The 23,040-nt window shown below is 39.2% G+C and overlaps 1 protein-coding gene across 2 annotated transcripts in view; it reads left to right on the forward strand.

Moving 5' to 3' along the window:
* The window catches only part of kri (uracil phosphoribosyltransferase krishah), a 532,528-nt gene that overhangs the window by 439,053 nt on the left and 70,435 nt on the right, over positions 1 to 23,040 (forward strand). Inside the window, exon 8 of one of the 2 annotated variants that reach the window (XR_016549938.1) lies at positions 2,313 to 2,589. The exons of the other annotated variant lie outside the window; for it this stretch is intronic. The gene's annotated coding sequence lies outside the window, so the exon portion shown is untranslated. The remainder of the gene's footprint in view (positions 1 to 2,312; positions 2,590 to 23,040) is intronic. 2 annotated transcript variants of the gene reach the window in all.

A 23,040-nucleotide genomic window follows, 5' to 3' on the forward strand; every position in this document is an offset into this window, starting at 1 on the left:
AGCATTGCCCGTAGTGACGCTAATAATTTACGGACCTTTTCGATGTAAATGAATCAAAAGTGCTTCGTTTAATTGAACGTTAAATTCGCTTCGAACCGATTAAACCGATGAATGTTGGACACTCGCCTTTAGCTCGCCGACTCTTTTTGCAATCGGGATAACTTCGGTGACTTCCTTTTACGCTCACGTGCTGAGATTTTTCAATATTAGTCTAATTATTTTGTAAAGAACGGGATTCAGGTATCGTATTATAGTTGCAAATATCCTCGATTAATACAATAAAATGGAAGTCGTTTCAACTCGCGACTCGCTTCCATTCTCGTTTGCATTTGAAACCTTCCGAAAATTCTTCAGAGCGTATTTCGGGAATAATTATTGACTGTTTGAACACGACGGATGCGATATTATAATCGCATTTATCTCTCTCGCTGTTCATTTGTTGCGTGCACAAAAACTTTTCTTTCCAGCTGTTGAAAAAAACTCGTCTGAGAAACGGAAAGTCGCGTTCTCTAACGTGGGCCACTACAAAGGAACCGGGGGCTTTGCGGTTCAGGTAATAATCACTTAACAATACAACCAGAAACGTGTAAGTTCTCGACACATCTTTAAGTATAAAATTAAGCCTCCACAAAGAAAGATATCCAAGCTGTTGACCGCGATGAATAACAGGCTCTTTTCATTTACTGATTTGCACTTCCACCGCTCCCCCCAGTTGCAAATCCAGTCTTGTGAACACCTTGTTTTTAAATTTCCTAATGTGTCTGGGGCAGTAGGGCTTCTTCCTCACCCCCCCCCCCGTTTTGTTTTTTTCAACTCCGCTCATCCTCAGTCTCCTATCTTGACCTTTCTGACTTGTCGATAACACAGTGCGTTTACTGGTTCTTCATCGCTTATTGTGAGGAGGCTTCAGAACAGGTTTCGGTCTTTCGTCGCCTAATTGTAACCTCTCTCACGTCGCTCGGCGGGTTGAAATTTGTAACAATACCTTCGCTACGAGGTGTTCGCCGCCTTCGTTGACGCACACATCATCGCTTCGTGGAATAAATTTTCTGCACATCAGCTGGTCTTCTTGGAATCCCTAATCCGGCAGTGAGAATCCGCGGCACGAGAGATTAATCACTGTAATTTCCTTAGCGAACCCCCATTACGACATATGTGTGACCGAAGCCGATCAAATATAGAAAAGGATAGCGATCGCCAGTCTCGGAACGTGCATTTATCCATCTCACACACAAGTTACTATCGCCGCCGTGCGTCCTTGGATTATTGTATTCATTTCCTATAGGTGGGAGAGCGGAAATTACACGCACCACCCTCCAAATACCGCATCCGGCATATAAAGGACCGAGGACTGTGTAATTTGTGCGCATTTATTACCTATATTGTTGACACGACATTCGCAGGTCACCATTCGGCTACAGCCGTGTGATAACGAGGGGACTTTTTCGCTGATAATTACCGCTTCTCACACAATACTTGCTTTTGTTCACCTTCGGGACGAACGAACGAATTCCCCCCTCTTTTTTACCCTCTCTCTCCTTTATACTAAGTATGCTGTTAGTAATCCTTCCACGCTCGAACTCGTTTGCGAGTTTGTTCATAAACCCAAAAGGGTGTTTTATCCGCTGCTCATTGATTTGTTTCGACGATAAATATATCTGTCGATGTGGAAAGAAATGATCTCTGGAGTTCCAGGAGGAGAAAAACCCGGCTAACTCACCTTTAATTGAAAAGCCCTGATAAAGATTCTTTTTATCATAAACGGGAATCGAACCCAGGTCTTTCCGGTGAAAGGGCTCCTTCGAAACCAACTGACAATTTTATTTCTAGTAAGGGCTTGTTTATAAATGAAGAAAGGCTGTCAGAAGTGATTTGTGACAGTAGAGGTGGTTTTAAGGCATGTTACGCAACATAGAAACTCTCCAGTTTCAATTAATTGTAATACTTTTAATATTCGCTTTGAGCACATGAATCTGCAAGGAAATAAAACATTACAGTGCAGTAATGATTGGCTCTTCAATGTTTATTTTTGTTAACAATTGCATTAAACTGACCATCGTGTGTCATTTAAGTATTCTGTATAAACTGCCATAAGAATTTTAGTCCTTTTATTAATAAATAAGATATTATTTTATAAACATATGATAGTAGAAACCCCCTCTGTGGCAGTTTGTAACAAAAAGGAAGGGGGCTTCTAAAAATCTCGAAATGCATAATTATGGATGGAGTCCCAAGATTGTGTTAGTGTTTACTCAGCATTTTTTGCATATAATTGCTAGAATACAAAACTGAATGATGTGCATTAATTACAGGACGTGTTTCTCGAAGAATAAACAACCACAAAATTCCTGACGAGTCACAGAATTTTCTTCCCCGTTCTGGACAGCTTAAGTCCCTTCAGTGGATCGACATTGTATCCCCGATACCAGAAACCGTGAGAACGTGGAGACAACCTCTCCAGTGACTTCGGCTTTAATGAGCCCTGCTACTCTCTTTCCTGCTTCCTGGGTGTGCTTGGTTGTGTTTCGTAAATTGGGGTGGTCACGGAGGTCACACAAAGTGAACAGAACTGGGAAAGTCGAGTTAAAAGTAAGTCATTTGGATTTTAGTTTTGCATATTATTAATTTTGGTGGTTGTTTTAGTCTAAATGTCATGGAAAGGTATTTGTAATGAAGCTACCATCAGTTATAATAATAATAATAATAATCAGATACGTGACGTCAACACATCTGCATGCTCCAGACTGCTGGTATACGCTAATTAAAATACAAAAGTTTGTAGTTTTATCGCAATAACTTTTACATCGAAAAAAAAAAGGGGGGGGGGCAGGGTTCTCAATGATCATTCGTCATATAATAAATACTAATCATAAATCCCGGATGATGTTATTAACATCCTAACAGTTAAATTAGAAAACCATTAAGGGGAGAACAAAACTTTTAAAATCGCGAACATTTAGCTGTTTTTAAATAATTTTCTTTCTCCTTTCCGGACTGCTTGTTTAGATAATAAGATTTGGTTATAATAACGACGTAAGAGATGGGCGAAGTGTTATTATTTCCATTCTATTCTGCGCCTGTCAAGTGGGGAAAGACTGACACAAGCCGAGAGAGAGAAAGAGAGAGACGTTGTTGGGCGAGTTTCCAATACTAAATCTTTTGTTTCTACATTATCAATAGAAAAGTGTTTTCAGACTCCATCTCCATCTTTTCTACGTCTCTATATTTTCAATTAAACAACACGTTGCCCGTGGGATTACGAAGAATGCCCAGACGCACACGTCTTTGTAGTAAGCAGATGTAAAAATAATTGCTTCTGTCCTGATCCACCTGTACCCTCGTTCTCAGTTTCCCATCACCCTGCTGTTTGGAATTTACGTTTGGGTAGTAGGTACGAAAATAAGTACATAACACAAACGGGAAATTGGGGGCCCGGGAGGGGGGGGGGATGTTTAAACATTGAAACGGCAAGTATGTTATTATGATTAATATTATGATATACTGGTTACATCTTGATTGTCCATTACACTGGTTAATGGACAATCAAGATGTGCGAATATAATGACTTAATAAAATACTTTTTTTTTTGCATGCTTGATGCAAATTTGCAATTTTTTTTAAAAAAAACTTAGGCGAAGTATAGCAGTAAAATATAGTCCTTTTCTAATACCATTGCCAAATTATATTTTAAAATATTCAGCACATCGCTGTACTTCAAATGTTCCTGGTGAATTTCTGTAGGTCGGAAAGACCTGAACTGCCACTTTTCCTTAATTCTTATTTTTTATGACTCAAAAAGACTTAAAACGTAGAATGTCACTTCTCTTCTACTGCCGAATGTAGTTTTTTTTTTCTCTTCTTCTTCTAAGCATTAAAAATATTGACCACTAAACAGTTTTCTTTACAGATGAACGCTTTCACGCTCGTGAGTAATGCAGCATCAAAAACGATAGACGTTTCACGTGAAGGTGATAACAATAAACATGAGTGACGCCCAAGGAAAAAACAGCTTGCATTTTTTTTTACCTCCAAAATAATAAAATATTGCCTGTTACAATGTATCGATTCACTAAGGTTGCCACATTGCTCAAAAAAATCAGTCTGGTTACTTTATTAAATTTCAATTCATATAAAAAAATTTATAGGATTTTTTGCTGCTGTGTTTCATTACAATAAGGGTTTCTGTTTTTAGTATGCGTTGCTATTTCCACTAAATTGGCTGCACAGTTGATGCTAATTATTCCAGTTTAATGATTGGGACGAGGGAAGCACAGTCACATTCATAAAAATAAGTCTTCGAATTTTAATGAGGAGTTACGAAATTTCGACTTTTGATTTTAATTGTCACGTTTTTTTGTGTAATAAAATGGGGACTTTTCATTTGCGTAGTTAATTTAAATATAAATTACGTAATCAGCTGTGTGTAAAATCTGACGAAGAGCAAAGCTATATAAAATTTATGCTGTATGACCAATTCGAAATTCAGACTTGATTTGTTGCTGCTTCTCAAGTAGCGTCAAAAATATAAGCATTCTTAATCGGTGAGGTCTTTATGAATCACCAGATATACATTTTTCATTTAAAATAAAATATTCGTAATAAAAAAGTGAGAGCATTGTGCAAACCAGCCTATGTGCTATATTCCTTTGTCAATTAGAATTTGCTCTTTTCACAGAAAACTTTATGTCAGACATCTTTTTTTAGCAGCAGAATCTGCCTTTGCTTTTTCCTTGTGTAGTTTTGTGTCAATACTTTCTTGCAGAAACATCTTTGATATATTCGTCAACAGATCACCGTTAGAGAAAGTTGTTGCGCAGTAAATCAATAAGATTTCGTTGAAAAATCACACTTGTCACTGTTTTCTTATTAGGTCCTACACTACTGGTTCGTGTTGGACCACTGCGTGCTGCCAACGTCACATGATTCACTGAAAACATCTGACGTAATCAAAGGATGTGGGAGAGGAGGAAACAACTTTCCAGATGCTCGCAGCTAAAACGAAAAGACTGTAAAACCTGTTGAAACAAAAAAAAAACTGTTTTATATATATATATATATATAAACAAAGTAATCGAAATTTCTACCCATAAAATTGCATAAGACATTCAACTCTAAAAAAAAGAAGTGAGAAGTGATTCCAGCTTCCACGAAATAAATATTTTGAAAATTTCACAATAAACACAAGAGGAAGTGTCTGATTCAGAACTTCAAATCTTTATTTACCCGAAAATTGCTCCTGTTGATTTTGAATTGTAAGAACCAGAAGTGGTCCTAAATACCCCACCCGTGAATTTTTTTTTTAATATTCCTTCAAAAGATTTCTAGTCTTCTAATCCACAGAAAATATCCTAGCGCATTTGAAGTGTTACGCGGATCTTATTGGCCCCTTAATCTCCTATAACTGTCCAAGGCATTTTTGGATTTCTTAACATGGTATGTATGTAAACTGTATTTATTCTCTTGGTCCTTTTGCGGGATGGAAAACCTGAGTCTCTCTCTCTCTCTCTCTCTCTCTCTCTCTTGTGTATATATAAATCTTCAACATGGGATTCTAACCTGGGTCTTTCCCAGTGAAAGGCATCGTTGAAATCGGTTGAGATACGGAGTCTCCCAGCTTACACATCATAAAAAGGTTGCAGAACATCTGCCTTCATTGATACTCAGCACTTTAGTGAAACAATCCACCAAGTCTTCTTCAGGGATGGTGAAGTTCTTTAGTCACAGCTCATAAGCAGATTCAACCTCGTTTCAGGGAAATCTCCGACTTCCAAAACAGGAAGTGAGGATCGATTTCTTCCCATTGGGGAAAAACAAAAAAAACCTTCCCGAGTTTATTGTAGAAGATTTTCTTTCGGGTCTTACAACAATCCATGGAAAAACTGTGTTAACCCACTACAACAGAAACGTTTACTGTGTTCTGTGTGGATGGTTGAGAGCCCCCTCGTAAACCCCTTAATGTTTCAGTAATTGTCCTCGCTCATTCTGAAGCCTTGAAATCCAAGAGAAATGCTGTTATGTGAACACAAACATTCACAAGTGATAGGTGTAAGGTGACGCTTTTACATAATCAGTTCGATTGCAAAACGTTTTTGAAGTACTGCACCAGTCTGAGCACTGATGGAGAGAAAAAAAGCAGCAGGAAAATTTCTGATTATTTAGCTTAATATAAATCAAAAAAAAAAAAAAATCAGCTAACGCCTTTTTATTCCAGTATACGGGGAGTAGGCGAGGCCATTTAGCCCTATCTAACTTTTGGAGACTGAGTGGGCAGTTCAATTTCCACTGGTACCAATCAGAGATAGATAGCCCATGGCTGTCACTAATTAAGCGGTACTCAGTGAAGAGAGACGGCTCAAATGTGCCACCATCTCGTGGTCCCTAACCCTAACACAATATATTTAATGTCTGAAATAATGTGGGTTCTACGGTCGATTTTCTTGAGTTTACAGGACGAAAAACCCGAGTTTCCGGGAGGAAAAACCTGCTTGCCCGTGCCAGAGATCGACTAACTCGGGAACCGGTCGAAAAAAGGCTTAGAAAAATTTCCTCTAGTCGCCGACTAGACTCGAAACCAAGTCTTCCTTCGTGCGGCCAAGCGCCGTGGTTGGCAAACGCCACATCCACTGAGCTACACAGGCTCTTAATATAAATGTATATTTTTATTAAAGTATTTTATTAATTAATATAAATTTAATAGAATATAAATGGCATGCAGAAATAAATAAGTTACTCACAAGCTCAGTAGTAAACTGAGCGTGGAGCGACCTCTTACGGATCTTAATTCGAGATGTATGCATTATTAGTAGAGCACCAACTGAAAACAAAAATTACAGAAGACTCCATCCTCTCTCTCTCTTCTGGTCGCCATGACAACTATTTAAATAGCGGGCGGTGGCGAAGCAAACAGAAATTACACCTGAGATTAGACCGGGATGTCTTACACAGGTAAATTATCTTTTCTTATTTATGCTTCGTATTAGCGGATAAATGGGGTATGTTAACAAGCTTCAACAGTCTAATTGTTACACTATCGCCGACGATGCCGCCACACTACCAGAAAGACACGTGTTACGAGACCCCCCCCCCTCTCCTCCCTTCTCCTTAACGTTACAGTTACTGATGGTTGCCTTAATTATATGCATTGTTCTAGTCACGACCTTTAATTAGTGCCCCGTTCGAAACGGTCGTCAAACAATGGCTCTGCAAGTCCGGGATGAAGAAAGAAGAAAAAAAAAAATTTGACGGAGAAGCCTACGGCAGTGTTTATTGGCTAATAGATGAAACGCAACTCTTCACGTATGCCGGATTTTGCATATCGTGTGGGTTTAGCGAAAATTTGAAGTGCTTGTTTGTAAAGTAGGAGTGGGGAGGATGGAGGAGGGACGCCACCATCGGTCTCTTGCTTTATGCTGCCGTCTTCACTCTTTATCAATTATGTCCACGATGTAGATTAAAAATAAATTCAATTACAGTGTTCGTGATTTCTAGGTTGGACATTGTGGCATGGTGTGTGTGTGTGTGTGTGTGTGCCGGAGCGTGCGAAGGAATCTCTGTTTGTAAGAGAAAGAATCGCACGCCATATTCGTCTTCGATTTTGTGTCATTTGTCGAGGACTTGCTTCATTTTGATCGGCTCTGACTTATTGGGTTAGAGTTGAGAAAGTTTCCTTTTTTTTTGTTCTTGAGGTTTTTATCGAATTCAGCATCTCAGTTTGGTTCCCATCCCCTCCACACACCAAGCTGAAATGTATGGCGAAATGTCACGGATATGCAACCGTAAGACTTTCCTCAATAGGCCTAACAAGACGGTATTCTTATGCTGCTAAAACCTCTATAGAAAACTTGCATTGTTTGCATGTTATCAACTGTATAGCTGCAATGATCCGTGTACTTTATTTGATTGTCCTATATTATCCGTGCATGATGGAATTATTATTAATGAGGGTTGAGTAAATGATGAACAAAAAATGTCATTTTAATTCTTAACTGTCATTTCAGAATTGAAACAATTAATAATAACCTAAATAATTTTGTAATTTAATCCTGCGCCAAGCATAGATAAATAAAGTTTTCAGTTGCAGTATATATTCTTAAAAACACAATAAGTACTGAAAGACTTTTAACGAAAAAAAAAAAAAACAGATTCCCGTAACGTGATTTGTGAGGATGCGTTTTTCTTTCTTCGGTCCCCCTTTTCCAAACATCGCGTTTGTGCTGTGGCTTTCCGATCGGTGAAAACACCGGAGCCATCTGCTAATCGTCTGTTTCGTTCCTCGTAAACAACCGATGCCTTCTGCAGTCTAAAATGGTCTTCGCTTTCATATTTTATTGGCGCTGTTGCCACGACGAGGTTTTGGAGGGATTTCTCTCGGTGTTACATGCGAAAAAAAAAAAAAAAACCAACTAGAAGTTTACGTAAAAGGCTCCACGGTTTCTTTATTCTGGATTTGGCATCCAATTGAATGTGACTTCTCTGGAAAAAAGCAGTTATTGGTGTGGTTCCAGTGCTGTTGTAGGCCCATTAGTTTATTCTCGTCATTCCTCCCCGATGTCTCCGGACGAAGCCCAAACACATCGGCTTATGAGGAAGATCGAGATCCACGCATTCCTTTTATTTCCATGTGCATACAATTGAAATTTCTCGCTTTTCAGATGGTGTTAAATACTAATTGACACCGTGGAAGAAAAAAGACGCATGGCCGGCTAAGATGTAACCCTTCTCATCGAGTAGAGAAATGTCCAAGGTGGAAAAAAAAAAAAAAAAAAAAAAAAAAAAAAAAAAAAAAGTTAAATTCAATCGTCTGTCGAGCAGTTGAAGGGTCTGTAGGAGGCTTCGGACGCACAGTAGATATTACGTCGTCGCCCCACCTAATGACATTTAGAACGCTTGGCGTCGGCAGCGAGATTTTTCTTAATTTTGCGCGCAGTGCTTAAACAGCATAGATTGGAGAAGGGGGGCGGGCGAGAAGGGATAAGCAATAATCCCTCGCTATTCACGTGATTGTGAGCGCAAAGAAAACCCGCTCGTTTCTACGGAGGGGCGGAGAGACGAGTTGAATCAATTTGCATGGCTGTCGGAATGAGGCTCCCCTTTATCCACACACGTCGTAAGATTAATGACCGCACAAGAGCGAGGCGAAAGATGAATAAACTGTTTGTGTGTGTATATGGCGACGTGACAAGGCCCTTTGTTCAGGTCGGGGCCGCAACTTACTGATGTGGCGAATTTTCTTTTCTTTGATGGATGCTGTTATAAATCAGAGGTGAATCCCGATCTCCATCATTACGGGATCTGATTTAAAGATTCCGCCTTGTTATGGGGCTTACGTCCGGGACAATGCTAATGGGGTTGCCGAATCCCACGGGGTTTATAATTATCGTTCATTCTTTCTCTACTTTGTCCTTCGTCTTTCCCCCCCCCCCTCAATTTTGGTGTTTCTGCCAGTCACTCAATTTTCTTCTTCGTCTTTGGCCTGTCAGCCTCCTGGCACGAAAGCGAAATGCCGTTTTAAATGGATTTCCACGTTGTAATCAAGTAATGCAGCAAAAATATTGCCACTGGTCTACAGCAGTCGAGAAACCGAAGAAAAGACGGTTGCCAACGCACATACTAAAGAAAAAGATCTTGGTGATTATTATGACAAGTAATAGCGTAAACGTAGTAATACTTGGAGCATTCCTGTAAAATCCCGACGTAAAAATCAGCGATATTCCTGAAAAAACATTTTTTTTTTTTGTATATAAAAAGAGTCTTTGGATGATTCAATACACAACCGAATGCGATGTTGGGGGATGCGTCGTGGATTTTATAGAATCAGTGCCGGTTGCGGCATGCTTCGATGAACAGGAGGTTTAGGCAAAAAGCCAGCATGCTTTACAAATAAATAAAAAAAACTAAAAAAAATAAAAAAAAACTATTCACTATCCATCTGTGGGTTATGAACATGTTTTAAACCACGCAACATCATAATTATATTTCGGCCAAGTTTAGTACGGCGCGTTTGGTTGCAGATTCTCGTCCAAAGAATACTTGTATGTTAGCATTGTAAGATTGGGGGACTTTAAGGTCTTTAGCGTGAAGGCATCTTTTGTAATATTATTTGCAGTTTTGGACGGAGGAGAGGTGAAATAGCAACGCATATCCAGATTCAGTTTGTTGCTGAATGTAATAAATATATTTTGCAATATTCTCTTTTTTTTTTTATGGTTTGAATTCTCCGCTCTGAGAAAATAATATTCATTTAATTAACTCGAACGATTTAATGAAGGATTTCATAGCATCTTAAGCATTCTCTGAATATCCCTACTCCCGATTTTTGATATGTCACTCCAAGAAGGATCTGCTCTTCACTGAGGACCTGCGTTGTTTGCAGACGTTATCAGGACTCAAGCAAAACAGGGTTTTTGTTTGATTTTATCGAAAGGTTAAAATCCCACAATTCATCGAATTGCCATTCGGCAAACTGTCTTTAAATTAACCTTCATGCCGATGTCGATATCACTTAGGTGGACTTTCGATTTACAAAATAAATAAAATAGAATATAAAAATAGGTATTAGAAAGGTAGTATTTTAACAAATATACTGAACCAATGCTTTAACTATGCAAAACTTCGTATAAAATAAAAATTTGTTTTGTTATTTACCATTAGATTTTGTCATCTCTTTTCCAAGCTATGCTCTGTACCCTTTTAGCATTTCGTGAGCAATTTATCCCCCCCCCACTTTTCTTTAAAATTAGCCTGATGAATAATCGTATCAGTTGTTGATTAAAGGGGCGAAAAGAGTTCTTTTATTCCCCAAGGCGTGCATTTAAAGCACACAGGAATTCAAATATTTTCTTTTATGCGCATCCTTCGTCAACAAAAAAACTTCCCCATCGTGCGAGAATCGGGGAAAATAAAAACCAAGCACTCTGGCGACCCCCCGGTGAGTTGTTCCGCCCAATCGCGGCGTGTCTGCGATTCAGCAGCGGGTCGCCCAGCAGGAACATATTAAATAATCAGGAGATTCACGGACTCGGAGAGCGTCGACACAAAGTCAGGTTGGAAAAGAGAAATCGCAACTCACGGGATACGTTGGAAAAGCAAAAGCTTAAGAAACAAAGAAGCGATTGCATATTAATATCAAATAGCCAGCAAGTTTGCCTCATGAAAGATATCGTCCATTGACGACGTACACACTCCACCTGGTAGACGCTTGGTCCTGTGTGGAACGGTGAATGATATTTAAAAAAAAACTTCAAGTGGTCCTAGCCCAGTAAATAAGCAGGAAAAATGTGGAATGGCGTTTGTTGGGATGATACGGGATTATCCGTATCATCCCAATGATACGGGGTTTGTTTTGCTGGGACTGTTGTAGATGTTGTTTACATTGGAGAGAGTAGGCGTTACCCCTGTTGCCTGTTTTAGGCAACGGACCTTCTGCTACAGGAGGACTGAGTCTCTCTTTCTTCCGTCATACCATCAGACAGCGTCCTGAACTGCTTGAAAACCTTTCACCTTCGAAGACCGTCTCTGTAGGAATTTTTAAACTTATTAGCAAGAGGACTGTGATCATTCCTCATGAGTAATACGTAAGCATGGCATCCATCTGTTTGGGCCTGATAAGAGAAAAATCATGCGCTGACTTCTGACGCTGTTGCTACTTAAACACGGAAGCATGCATCGAAAGTGCTTTATTACGTTAGGGATGGGACACAACAAGGGGAAAACAGAGTCGTTGCAATCGCAATCGGCATCTACGGATGCCTGAGTTAACCAGGCAAGCAGTCAGAGAACCCCCACAATCGTAGGCATACGTTGGTCTCATCGTTGAGCTACCGTAGCACAATTTACCACGACAAACCAACAGTTAACGATCGCAGTTCAGGTTGCGCAATGGAAAAATGCAAGGGAAGACCTCGATTCCACTGCACACTCAATAGTCTGTTCGTGTGTATGAATTTCAGATGGCATTTCCAATTGGAAATGGCGAAAAAGGACGCGTTTATCTACCATGCTTTGGATGAAGTATTTTTCCTTAAAGTGCGCACTGGATGGCAAATAATCACATAGAGTTGAAAAGAAACTGAGAATTGATCTCGTTTGAGCTATTATTTTATCCCTCATTCAGTGTACATGACCAGATGATTGCGTATCGCATAATTCGAAGTTTTAACCTGCACCTGGACAATCCGTCAATGCCTACAACGATGAGGGATTGGGGCATTTGACCAATGACTGACAGTTGGTGATCTTAACGAATGAACTTTTTTTTTTTAATATCAAACCAAAATTCTGTATTGGTGACACTAAAGCTTCTAGAAAATTTCATTATGGATTTCGCAGAGCAAAACAGAAGGGGAGAGGTCTCCTGTTTGCTGTTTTTTTTTTGGGGGGGGGACAGAATATGGTGCGGTTATCTGTGACAATGGTGAGGAAATTCATGGATGAATCCTCACCATGAGAAGCCAGCACATATTTGAATTCTCGTTTAAGTGACGACATCGGAAATTTCCGTCAGACCGAAACATCCCTTTGGAATTTCTACAGAAACGATGTACTGGTTGGGGCCTGTTGAATTTCTCAGGTCTTTTCGACAACCGGTAATCTTGACTGACGGAGTCGAAGACCCTGTCGAGGTCAAAGCCCCAGTAACAGGTAGGTTGTAAGTTATTTGTGTAAGCCTTTTGTGTGCTGTTTTCCACTCCCGAGCGGCTATTGTGCCGGATATTTGTTTCTAGTTTGTCAACTTCCTCCCTTTCTTCACGCATTTCGGATTTCTGTTTTTTTTTTTTTTTTTTTTTTTTTTTTTTTTTTTTTTAAATATCGAATAGGAAGTTCAATGTGACTAAGATGGCGAAACAATTTGCTTGCTGGCTTCGCCGATATTTGAACCATCGTATTTGTTGTTGTTAATATAACATAGTAGGAGGCGAATTGATTGGCACATCGAATATGACAACGCGGAGAACCTTTCAGTCATAAGCATGGGGACAGAATTCATTCCTTCGAACATTGCTTGTTAATGATGGTGGTGGTGGTGGTGGGGGGGGGGAAATAGGCAGACGACCTCACACGTGGTCAAAACTGTGTCAGGTTACAATCGCTGAAAATCAATTTAAGTGACGTGTCGCGTGCTAAACTTCACTACAAGGGTTGTCTTGTTCAAGTGAAGTTAACATTTCTGCGTTATTCAAATCTGCATCGATTGAACATCTAATCCAATTATTCCTGCGATCAGAAACGGGAAAATGATTCCGAGTATATTCTAGGACTCTCGTATTGCAAACACGCATGACAAGAATTCGAGGCCGGATTTATGTTTGCTCGTTCGTTTTTTCCATCTGTTCGTACGCGGGTTATTTCGCAGATCTATGGGTTGTGTGATTTTATTGAAATTGAAAAAAGTTGCACACCTACGGGGTTCTATCCCGCCCACCGTTCTAAACGTATAATTTTTTTATTACAAACTTTCGTAGGTGGGATTATCAAAATAAAAAAAAATTCTTGAGAAACAAATTTTAATAATGATTAGTAATGGGAATCAACCCATAGTGGGAATGCTGTCAGCCTGGACATCGACGTTGTTTTAAGAAAGATATTCGTCTCCTGCCTAAGAAACGAGCTTAGGTTACCATCATGTTTCTCTGCTTCTAAAAAGTGTTGGGAATCATGCGATTCTTCAGACGAAGAATACTTATTGATTTTATTCTTTCTCTTTCAAAATAACGGTGATAGGACACCTCCTCCTCCTCCTTCTAACGCCACCTTTTCCGGAATTTGTTCAACTGACACCAGGAGCGCCAACATCTGATTTTGTGCAAGTGTAGTTATTTCCACCGAAGTGAAGACCGTTAAATTTGCATGAAGTGCCCAGAAATAACCACCACTCGGTCTAAATAAAGCAGTGCATACACCATACATACGTAATGAATTAGAAGCTAAGTACTGCAATATTCAAAAGCTGCCGTTCGAACAAGCAATCTCCACTAACAGTTGAAATTAAACTGCTAACGTTACTCTTTCAATAATTATCGTAAAAAAAATTTGAATTTTTTTTTTTTTTTTTTTTTTTGCTAGATGACATAAATCACTGCTCATTATGATTAACTGTAAAATGAAAAGTAGAATTCCTTTCCCCCCCCCTCCTATTTCATAATTTGTTACATTCATCTTAAGTCGAAGAAGAGGAGACAGACTGATGTAACGGAGAAAGAAGCCGAGAATTAGCAAAACAGGGAATGTTTTATGCATGAGATTGGCAAGGAATGAATTATTAAAAGTGTGTCTGCTATATATACGTACACTAGAGGAAGGAAGGAAGTATTGAGGGGGGGGGGTGCAAATTTCATTAAGCGAGCTCCTTCCTTTGGTCGTGCGTGAATTTCACTACTTTATGAAATTATGTGTCACAAAGGCTTGCGAAAATTCTCAGCGTGTTCCAAGTTGTGTGTATCGGCGCGGGGGGGGGGGGGGAGAATGTGTGCGATAGGCGATGGATTCCTGTTGGACAAATTGTTCATTGGTGCAGAAGAAGGCACGAAACAAGTTCAATTTAAGGTTAACATCGGCGCAATCTTCGTTTTTGGAATTCGACGTATTTGAAGTCGTTTAGATGAATGTATTGATTTTATTCGCTAAACACGCTGGTTTCTCAAAACCATTGTTTTTTTTTTTTCCACTGTTTTGAACATCGGTCAAATGAATTATTCCACTGTTCTTGAGGACCAGGTAATTGTGCGTCGCATCTTTCTGGTCCTTTTCAACATTGAAGGCGAGTTTAGTGCCACGTGTTGAGAACTACTTCTGTCCTATCAGGGGAGGATAGGACAGGAATAGGTTTCCATTTGATTGGTCCGTAATAGATTGAAATTTCCTCATATCTCCTGCACTAGATAATTGTTTAACATTATGAGCGTAGACAAAAGATGATCAAGGTGAAAAATTGAAGCTGGGGGGAGGGGAAGAAAAGAGAGTCACGAAGAGACTTGTTCAGTGGTCTTATTATGTGTGTGTGTGACTAACTGAGAGATGGCGCTACGCTCTGTTTAGAGCCAATACAATTACTGCGAAATCTTTTCGATTTTACGCTTTTGCTATTCTCGAAGGGCGTAACAAGAGGTCTCAATTAAGGCGGTCTTCTGAGATGCTTTCCCCCCCCCCATTCCCTCCATAGACAATCGCTTCCTGCTGAATGTGTGATGAAGTGTTCCTGGACTGCAAGAGGGAGAATTTTCACGTGCAGTCTCGGTCTGCGTGCGTGCTACCGACCTGACAGCAGAACAATACAATCGAGATTCCAGAACCCGAGAAGCGGGTAATTATGGGGATTTAATAGCTGGATCGGAAGGTCGTTACCTCGGACCAGGGTAAGCGTTGTGGATCAGTTATTTCTTAATGCGTCTTGTAAGGGTGTCACGTGGAAGGTGTTGACACTTTATGTGCTCATTCCGGCTGGAAAACAATATTTCATTGAAAACGATGCAACACCCTAACCGCGCTTTCCAAGCAACCCACCCAGGTGCCCCCCCCCCCTCGACTACCATCGCGATATCAGTCTAGTTCATCGTCCTGGTGACAATTTTGTGCTCACGGTAGCAGACGACACTTCCCATTGTGGGCTACTTGCTATCTGTCCCCCCCCCCCCCCCCCACACGGTTGCGATCATGCGGATGGCAGCAGCAAGTATCTTCTTAGGGTTTTTGTACCTAGGACTGAGTTAGTCAGCCAGGTTCGTGGTGTTTCTGCAATAAATACTAATTCAGTTCCTTTATTTCTTACCATTGTTATGGGTGTTCGTTTCTGAGTTTTAGAATTTCCATTTCAATATTATCGAGGGATGACCACCAAGCTAATTCCACAAACGCCAAGTTTGTGAAGCTGCAGCACATTTTAATACTGTGGACGAGCTAAGGGCTCAAGAGACTAGTGGTGGAACTTTCTTTAAAACTCCTTCAATCTTCCGATGAACAGTGATTGTATCACATCGGACAGTGAAGATCATATATCAGATAATAGAACTGTTATACTCTAAATGTTAGAATAGTAAACGAAATCATTACGAAACAAGAATAAGATGAACTGAGCAATAAACTGAACGATAGTGCATGTTATGATAGGAAGGCACATAAATTGGAAAATAAGTTTTTTTTTCTTCTATTCTTTTGAAAATGCCTAGAAATGGTGTTACAAATGATTGGTTCAATAAATAACAGAAAACAACATATCAGCTATGGAACCCTCAGTAGCGCAAAACAAAAAATAATAAAACGCAGAGTGCCACAGGGTTCGGTGTTAATGCTGTATATAAAAATGATCTGCGAGTGAAACTTTTTTGGCAATATGACATCGTTCGCTGATGATACGGCGTTAGTAACGACCCTTGGGGATGTAGAAAATCGGATCGACCACGATATGTTGAAACTAAATAAGCGGTTCAGCAATAATATTAATCTTAAAATTAATACCGATAGAACTAAATACATATCATATTGTAGTGAAGAATTTATCCAGGAATAACACAAGCATCTTGAAAATGCTGAATTGACAAATTTTTAAACATAAAATATTGTATTGATTACGAACCTCAACGATTATATTTCACATTAACTGATAAGCTAGATCATGACATAACTATAAAAATGGCACGAAACTAATTGTACTGGTACTCAAAATTGCAACTGTAGTTTAATGATAAAAAAAAAATAAATTAAATTAAAAAATCCGTAGCAACCTGAAACGGAACTCCCATATCGCATTTTTAGCAAACAAGTTGAGGTTCGGAAAAACAGAATATATTATGTTAAAAATTTGTCACTTCAGCATTTTTAAGATGCTTATATTGTTCATGGGTAAATCTTCACTACAGTATGATATCAACTGTTGGGATGGAGATTACTACAACAATCTGCTTCCTTTCATTCGAATAAAAATAGAGCAATCAGAGCTATAGCTATTACTAATTTCTTCGCATATTCAACTAGTGACCTGTTTACCATTCTTAACATTTTGTCATTACAGAAACTTTATGTATATAATTGTATACTGAATGTAAGAAATAATGTTTTAAATTTTTCTGTATATAATGTAGACTATGGTTTATGCCGTGGCCGGAACTTACTGGTGGTTCCCAAGGCAAACAAAGAAATATTTCGCAAATCTTTTGAGTGATTTAGCAACAAGCATCTGCAATAAACTGCCTAATGAAGTCTATAGCACGGAATACACTTCTAGAAAAAGATTGCGAGACTATCTCATGGGACTCAATAATGTTGACTTTTATTTCAAATGCATATTATAGAAAATTACTCTAAATATTATATATTAGGTATCAATTATATTCTGTATGTATACGTGTGCCCTCACAATACAGTCATTTTATTTTATAGTGACTGTATCGCCTACATTTGCATTTTTATAGTAACCAGTATGGCCCATCTCAATATGGTATCGCTGATTGTTGGCCTGGGATGACTCAATTTGTCAACGATTTGCCGAACGCCTGCAACATGCCATCAGATAGGACTGTGATATCAACTCCTTTCAAACTCCGTCAGTCCTCTTCTCGTGGCCGTTTCCCAACTGGTCACAGTGGCACCAACCTGAGAGCATCGTATTCCTCCAATACCCGGTTACAAACATGTGACTCGTTGCATGGCACGATGCGCCTTGCCCGTTGATTTCTTTCCAAGCAGGACTTCTGCAGATGGATTGCCAGCTTCCTGTCTGGACGCACACTATGTGTGATGGTAGACGGCTCCCTATTCTTTCACCATCCAACTAATTCTGGGGTCCCACAAGGTTCAGTTCTCTCACCGACCCGCTTCCTTCTATATATCAATGACCTACTTCAGTTGACCTCCAACCCAATACACAGTTTTGCAGATGACAGCACATTACATTACACTCTTCCCTTTCATTTGACAAACTCTACTCTACACAACTCACTTCAACCCACAGAACATCAACCACCGCTACCCTTAATTCTGACCTCCAATGGGGCGCTGATAACCTCGTCAACTTCAACACTAGTAAAACCCAGATCTGTCTTATTTCTCACAAAAAAAGAACTATTTTTTTCCCAGCATTGTTTTTGATAACACTCAAATTCAAGATGAGATCTCGCTTCTCGGAATTACCCTGACATCAAGCCTCTCCTGGCATAAACACATCACAACCACTGCATCCTCAGCTTCCAAAAAACTAGGCTTTCTCTTTCGCTCTAGACGCTACTTCACCTTTAAATAGCTGTTAACCTTATACAAATCCGCCCAGCTCTCGAATACTGCTCTTACATCTGGAGTGGGGCTCCAAAAAGCACCCTCAAAATGCTTGACTCAATACAGAGGAGAGCAATTAGACTAATAAATGACCCTTCCCTCAATAACTCGCTCTCCCCAATTTCATATAGACGCTTGGTCTTCCCCCTGACGTATTTCCCAAGGAGTACAACATATAGGCGTTCAAATCAAATGTAAACAAGTTTCTCCTTTCGCAGCCCACCACCCATATACGGTACTAACATACTATAGGTTGACCAACCAACCTCCTGTATATGGGCCCAACATAAAATTAAAAAAAAAAAAAAAGCAGTGTATATTATCTATAGAATATGAAAGAACGTTATATGTCAACTGTAACTCTTGAAAATGTTTCGAGTAACTTAATTATAACTCATATAATAACGGATTTTAAAAATAACCTTTATTTATTAAGATAATGTCTATATTTATAAGAAGAAAAAAAACGGGGGAAAAGACTGACGTAAAATGGTACTATAATATAATAGAGTTGCTATTGTTATGTTTTTGTTCTTGAGCAGATAAAAAAAAAATGAAATACGTTCTGTAGCAAAAAAAAAAAAAAAAAAAGCTATTCAAAAACCATTTCTATTTGAGATCCGGAGTCCTGTGAAAATATTTAGTTTTTTGCGTAAAGTAAAAAAAAAAAACAGATAGTGTAACCTTGCAGTCAGCAGCAAGAACAATCTGTCATTTTTTTACTTACTTTAACGCCTCCTTTTTTTTTTTTTTTTTTTTTTTAAGCTGGATGTTTTCATAGATCTTCGGATCTCAATGCAATACGAAATAAAGCGATATACTGAATATCTCAGCGGATTTCAAAACGTTCGATATTTTACATAATTGTGAACCACGTCTAAAGTTTTACAAGTAAAACGTTCATTTATTAACATAGATTTTATAAGACAGCTACGGGAATTGCGTGTGTGATCGAGAACAAGGAAATTACAGGCTCATATCATTCTCATAATGGGTGATGAGAATATGGGCTTCCTAAGAAATAGCAGTTCCACTCAAGCATTAACAATCACCGTAAATTAATTAAAAAGACAACAATGAAAACGCCAGGGCAATTCTAAAAAACAAAACAATGGAAGTTTTTGAATAAAAAATGCAACTACAAGTGCTGTAGACAAAAAAACACTTCAGAATACGATGTAGACAGTCTAAGAACTGTAAGATGCGATGGCATTCATATCAGAATTGTCAAAGCATGCCAAGTACATAATTAGAACCGCTACCGTACATTTTTGACTTATTCCGATGTGTGGCTTCTTTCCATCGCATTTTTAGAAGGGTGCAGTGACACCGGTTTATAAGAGGAAACAAAAATTATTTAAATAAATCAATCTTTCGCTCTTTCTGTCTTATTTTTTCCGAAAATATTAGATCAATTGTTAAAAAATAGACTTCTAAGTATTTTTCAAAAAGATTTTCAAAAAGTCAACACTCCGTTTATGTAATCTAGAGAGATCTAGATTCGACACAGTGTCGCATGAAATTTTTATTAAGCAATCGGAAGTGTGGGAATACAAGGTGCGGTCTTCAATTGGTCGAATAGTTATAGCAGTTTTGTAACGTTAGATGAAGGTGGTGTTCTACACAGATCTGTTCTAGGACGACTCCTTTAATTTGATATGCAGCTGAAACTAAAGAGTGAAATTGCTGCTTCTGATGCTCGTCTTCATTTTCTGTTGGAACAGAGTCGCAAAAATGCAAATCATAGTGATGTAAAAAATTAACAATTTAGTTTAGCGTAATAAACGTTTGTCTTAACATAAAAATAAAATACGTAATTTTTAACTTGCGAAGTGGAATATGCAAAACGAACTTCTTTAAAATCTTTTTACATGTTTGGAAATATAAAACGTCATAGCCTATTTTTAGGATTAAAAAAAAAAATTCGATTGTAATTTAAGTTGGAAACCGCATATTTCTGATTTTGTTAATCTTATAAACGTTAAACGTATTCTATTCTGCATATATTCAATGCACGACGTCATTTTTAAAAGAAAATCAAAACATAACTAAAAACGATCGTGGCCTAGTAACATTGGAATCGTATGAACTCCATTACAAACCCCTACAGTTTCGATTCCATGCAGAGGCACAGTTTGGCTGTATGACCTTAGTGCTAGTCTCCCTTGAGGTCTGTCGTTTCCCCGGTATGCATGCGCATTGTACGATGCCTTGTCAATAATAGAGCAACTGTAGAAATGCATGCACGGGGTGTCGTTTGCGTGACAAATGGCACCCACTGTTCGGGAATTTGGGCAAAAAAAAAAGAAAAAAAAAATCGTAATGAGAGTTAAAATCGATCCTTAATGTCAGCCATTCGTTCTTGAAACGCCGGCTCACCAAAGAGCCGGAAGTGGGAAGTCGTCTCCGCCATCAATTCCTTTATGCAATCGTCCACATTGTAAGTCTCCGTCAGCACGTGTCACGAGCTCCACTACAATCCTCCACGCCAGTTCGTCGATTCAAAAGAAGCGAATTCCCCCCCTCCCCCTGCAACTGTTTTTTTTTTTTCTTTTCTTTTTGTCCCTCCCTCTTCGTCTCCCGCCAAGAAGCTGTCTAGAGCGACGCAGGAATGTACTCACGAGTTTACGTGCTACCGTCGGGCGAGATGACGACAGGGGCAAGGTCATCGTCAGCTGCAATTCGATAGGGAAAATCTTTGACGGCAACAATATATTGGACGGGATTAATGCTGTCAACTGGTAACCAGCGACCTGCACAGACCGCGTGTGTGGCTTCCGACGGGCATCCTCTTTCTTTTAGCCACCAGAGACGATCTCAAATCATCTCGTGGGTTTAGGAGGCTCGCGAAACACTCACGATGTTCTCTGCATTGTTTTCCGAGCAAGAGTTGGCTGCTGTTCTGTAGGGGGAGTAAAACCATCCCTGTCGTTTCAACCCGGCTACGATATTCATCTGCAGCATTTCCGATCATTCATTTGTCGCTGTCAGAATTATAATACGCATCCCTGACCAATAAATTCGTTCTGAAGTGACATACAATAGTCGCTATTCTGTTCATACACTACATTTTCATCGCCCTAATTATGGAGCTATGTTGTCCAAAAAAAAAAAAAAAAAGTTACCAAAATGTAATAGCCAATCGTCTCTTTTTGTTCTTGATGACGTCTGTTACTTGTACATTAAGTTGTAAATAATAGTATTGTTGAGAACAGTAGCATTTGATCATCAAAGTGAAATGAATAAAAACATGAATATGGAATAGTTTTCGTTTCCACTACGTTAAAGGGGATTTTAACCGACAATATCAGTTAAAAAAAAAAAAACCATTTGACTGATATTGTCTTCCTGTTATTATAAGGGAACGACTGTTTTTCATTGAAACTATTTTTTTTAAGGATGACAACAAACCGAAGCGAGTCTGTCTATCCACCGTAATCGCCTATGACGTAGGTGATACCGAAGGCACAAAATACCTTCGCATTCCACTTACCCCGAAAACAAGTTTTGAATACGCAGGTGTTATATTGCATCTCTGTCTCCGACGAGGAAGTAAGCGGGGGCATTCTGTCATTTTTATCCCACTTAATCGAATCGTCTTTGGAAAAAAAAAAAAATTACGCAAATCGTCCAGTAGGATGTCGGAATTGGCTTTCTGCGGAAGGTCACCGCCACTGCATTGTATACCCCCGCGTAATCGAGATTTATATACCGCACAGGGGCTGTCTTCCACCCTTCTCTTTCTTGCACGTAATCATGAGTAATTATCTGCCGATGCCTCTGTCACTCCCCCGGTCTCTCTTTACTGATAAAAACGTTAACGGTGGAGGCGAGTGACGTGTCTTTGTATCCGTAGCGATCGTCGGGGCATGCAGCTGAGAGGAATGCCAAAGATGACCTCCGACAGATATTTATGGAGGCGGAAGACACTCGTTGCTGGAAAGCAGCGATTTTCTTCTCCCCCCCCCATCTGGCAACCACAAACACTAAGTAGTGGGGATGTTGAAAGAACAGGATAATCCCGTCGTCTGAACGCAGGATAATGGCATCCCGTCTGGGATTAAGCGTTCTTACGAAGCCGTAAAAAAAAACGGACTTCGCTAACTGACCGAATCTTGCTTAGGGCTGTGTGGCAGCGAATGCCTTGCATCCCACGCAAACGCACGCTTTGTACATCCCAGAAGAAGCACAGTTCTGGCAAGGGTACGTTTGTCGGTGAACAATTTTGTGCGCGCGCGCGCGCGTGCGTGCAGGACTGACTTTGCATTCTCCAATTCGTTTATTTATAGGACAGGGAGAAAATGATTTTTTTAGTGCGATAAAATATGAGGAATCGCACCAGCTAGACGAAAGATAATTGACGTATAACAAATGAGGAAATATTACACTTAATGTTTAAAATACTGAATAAATAATAGAATATCCATTTGAAGCATGCTGTATAAGATACGTTCATAAGCAATGTATTCCTTGCTTGAAGATATACTGCTTTTTATCGCCGTGTTACATGTATACGCCATCCAGTAAGAACGAGAAATTCGTTGGCCTTACATACTCTCCCCTTTTACATAAACGATTTATTCTTTCCTATTTGATTGCATAATCTACTGCTTTTTTTATAAATTAAAAGCGCAGTAAACGCTTATGAAAAGCTCAGAAACAGGCAAACCAGCCTGTGAACACACGAGTTGAAGAAGAAACAGTTTTGAAATTAATATATTAATTGGTATAGGAAATTATAAAGGGAGACAATTAGAAAAAAATTGACTAAAAATCCTG

This window comes from Typopeltis vanoorti, chromosome 19, assembly GCF_054136105.1.
Source record: "Typopeltis vanoorti isolate ZY-2024b chromosome 19, IOZ_Tvanoo_1.0, whole genome shotgun sequence".
Lineage (NCBI taxonomy): Eukaryota > Metazoa > Arthropoda > Arachnida > Uropygi > Thelyphonidae > Typopeltis > Typopeltis vanoorti.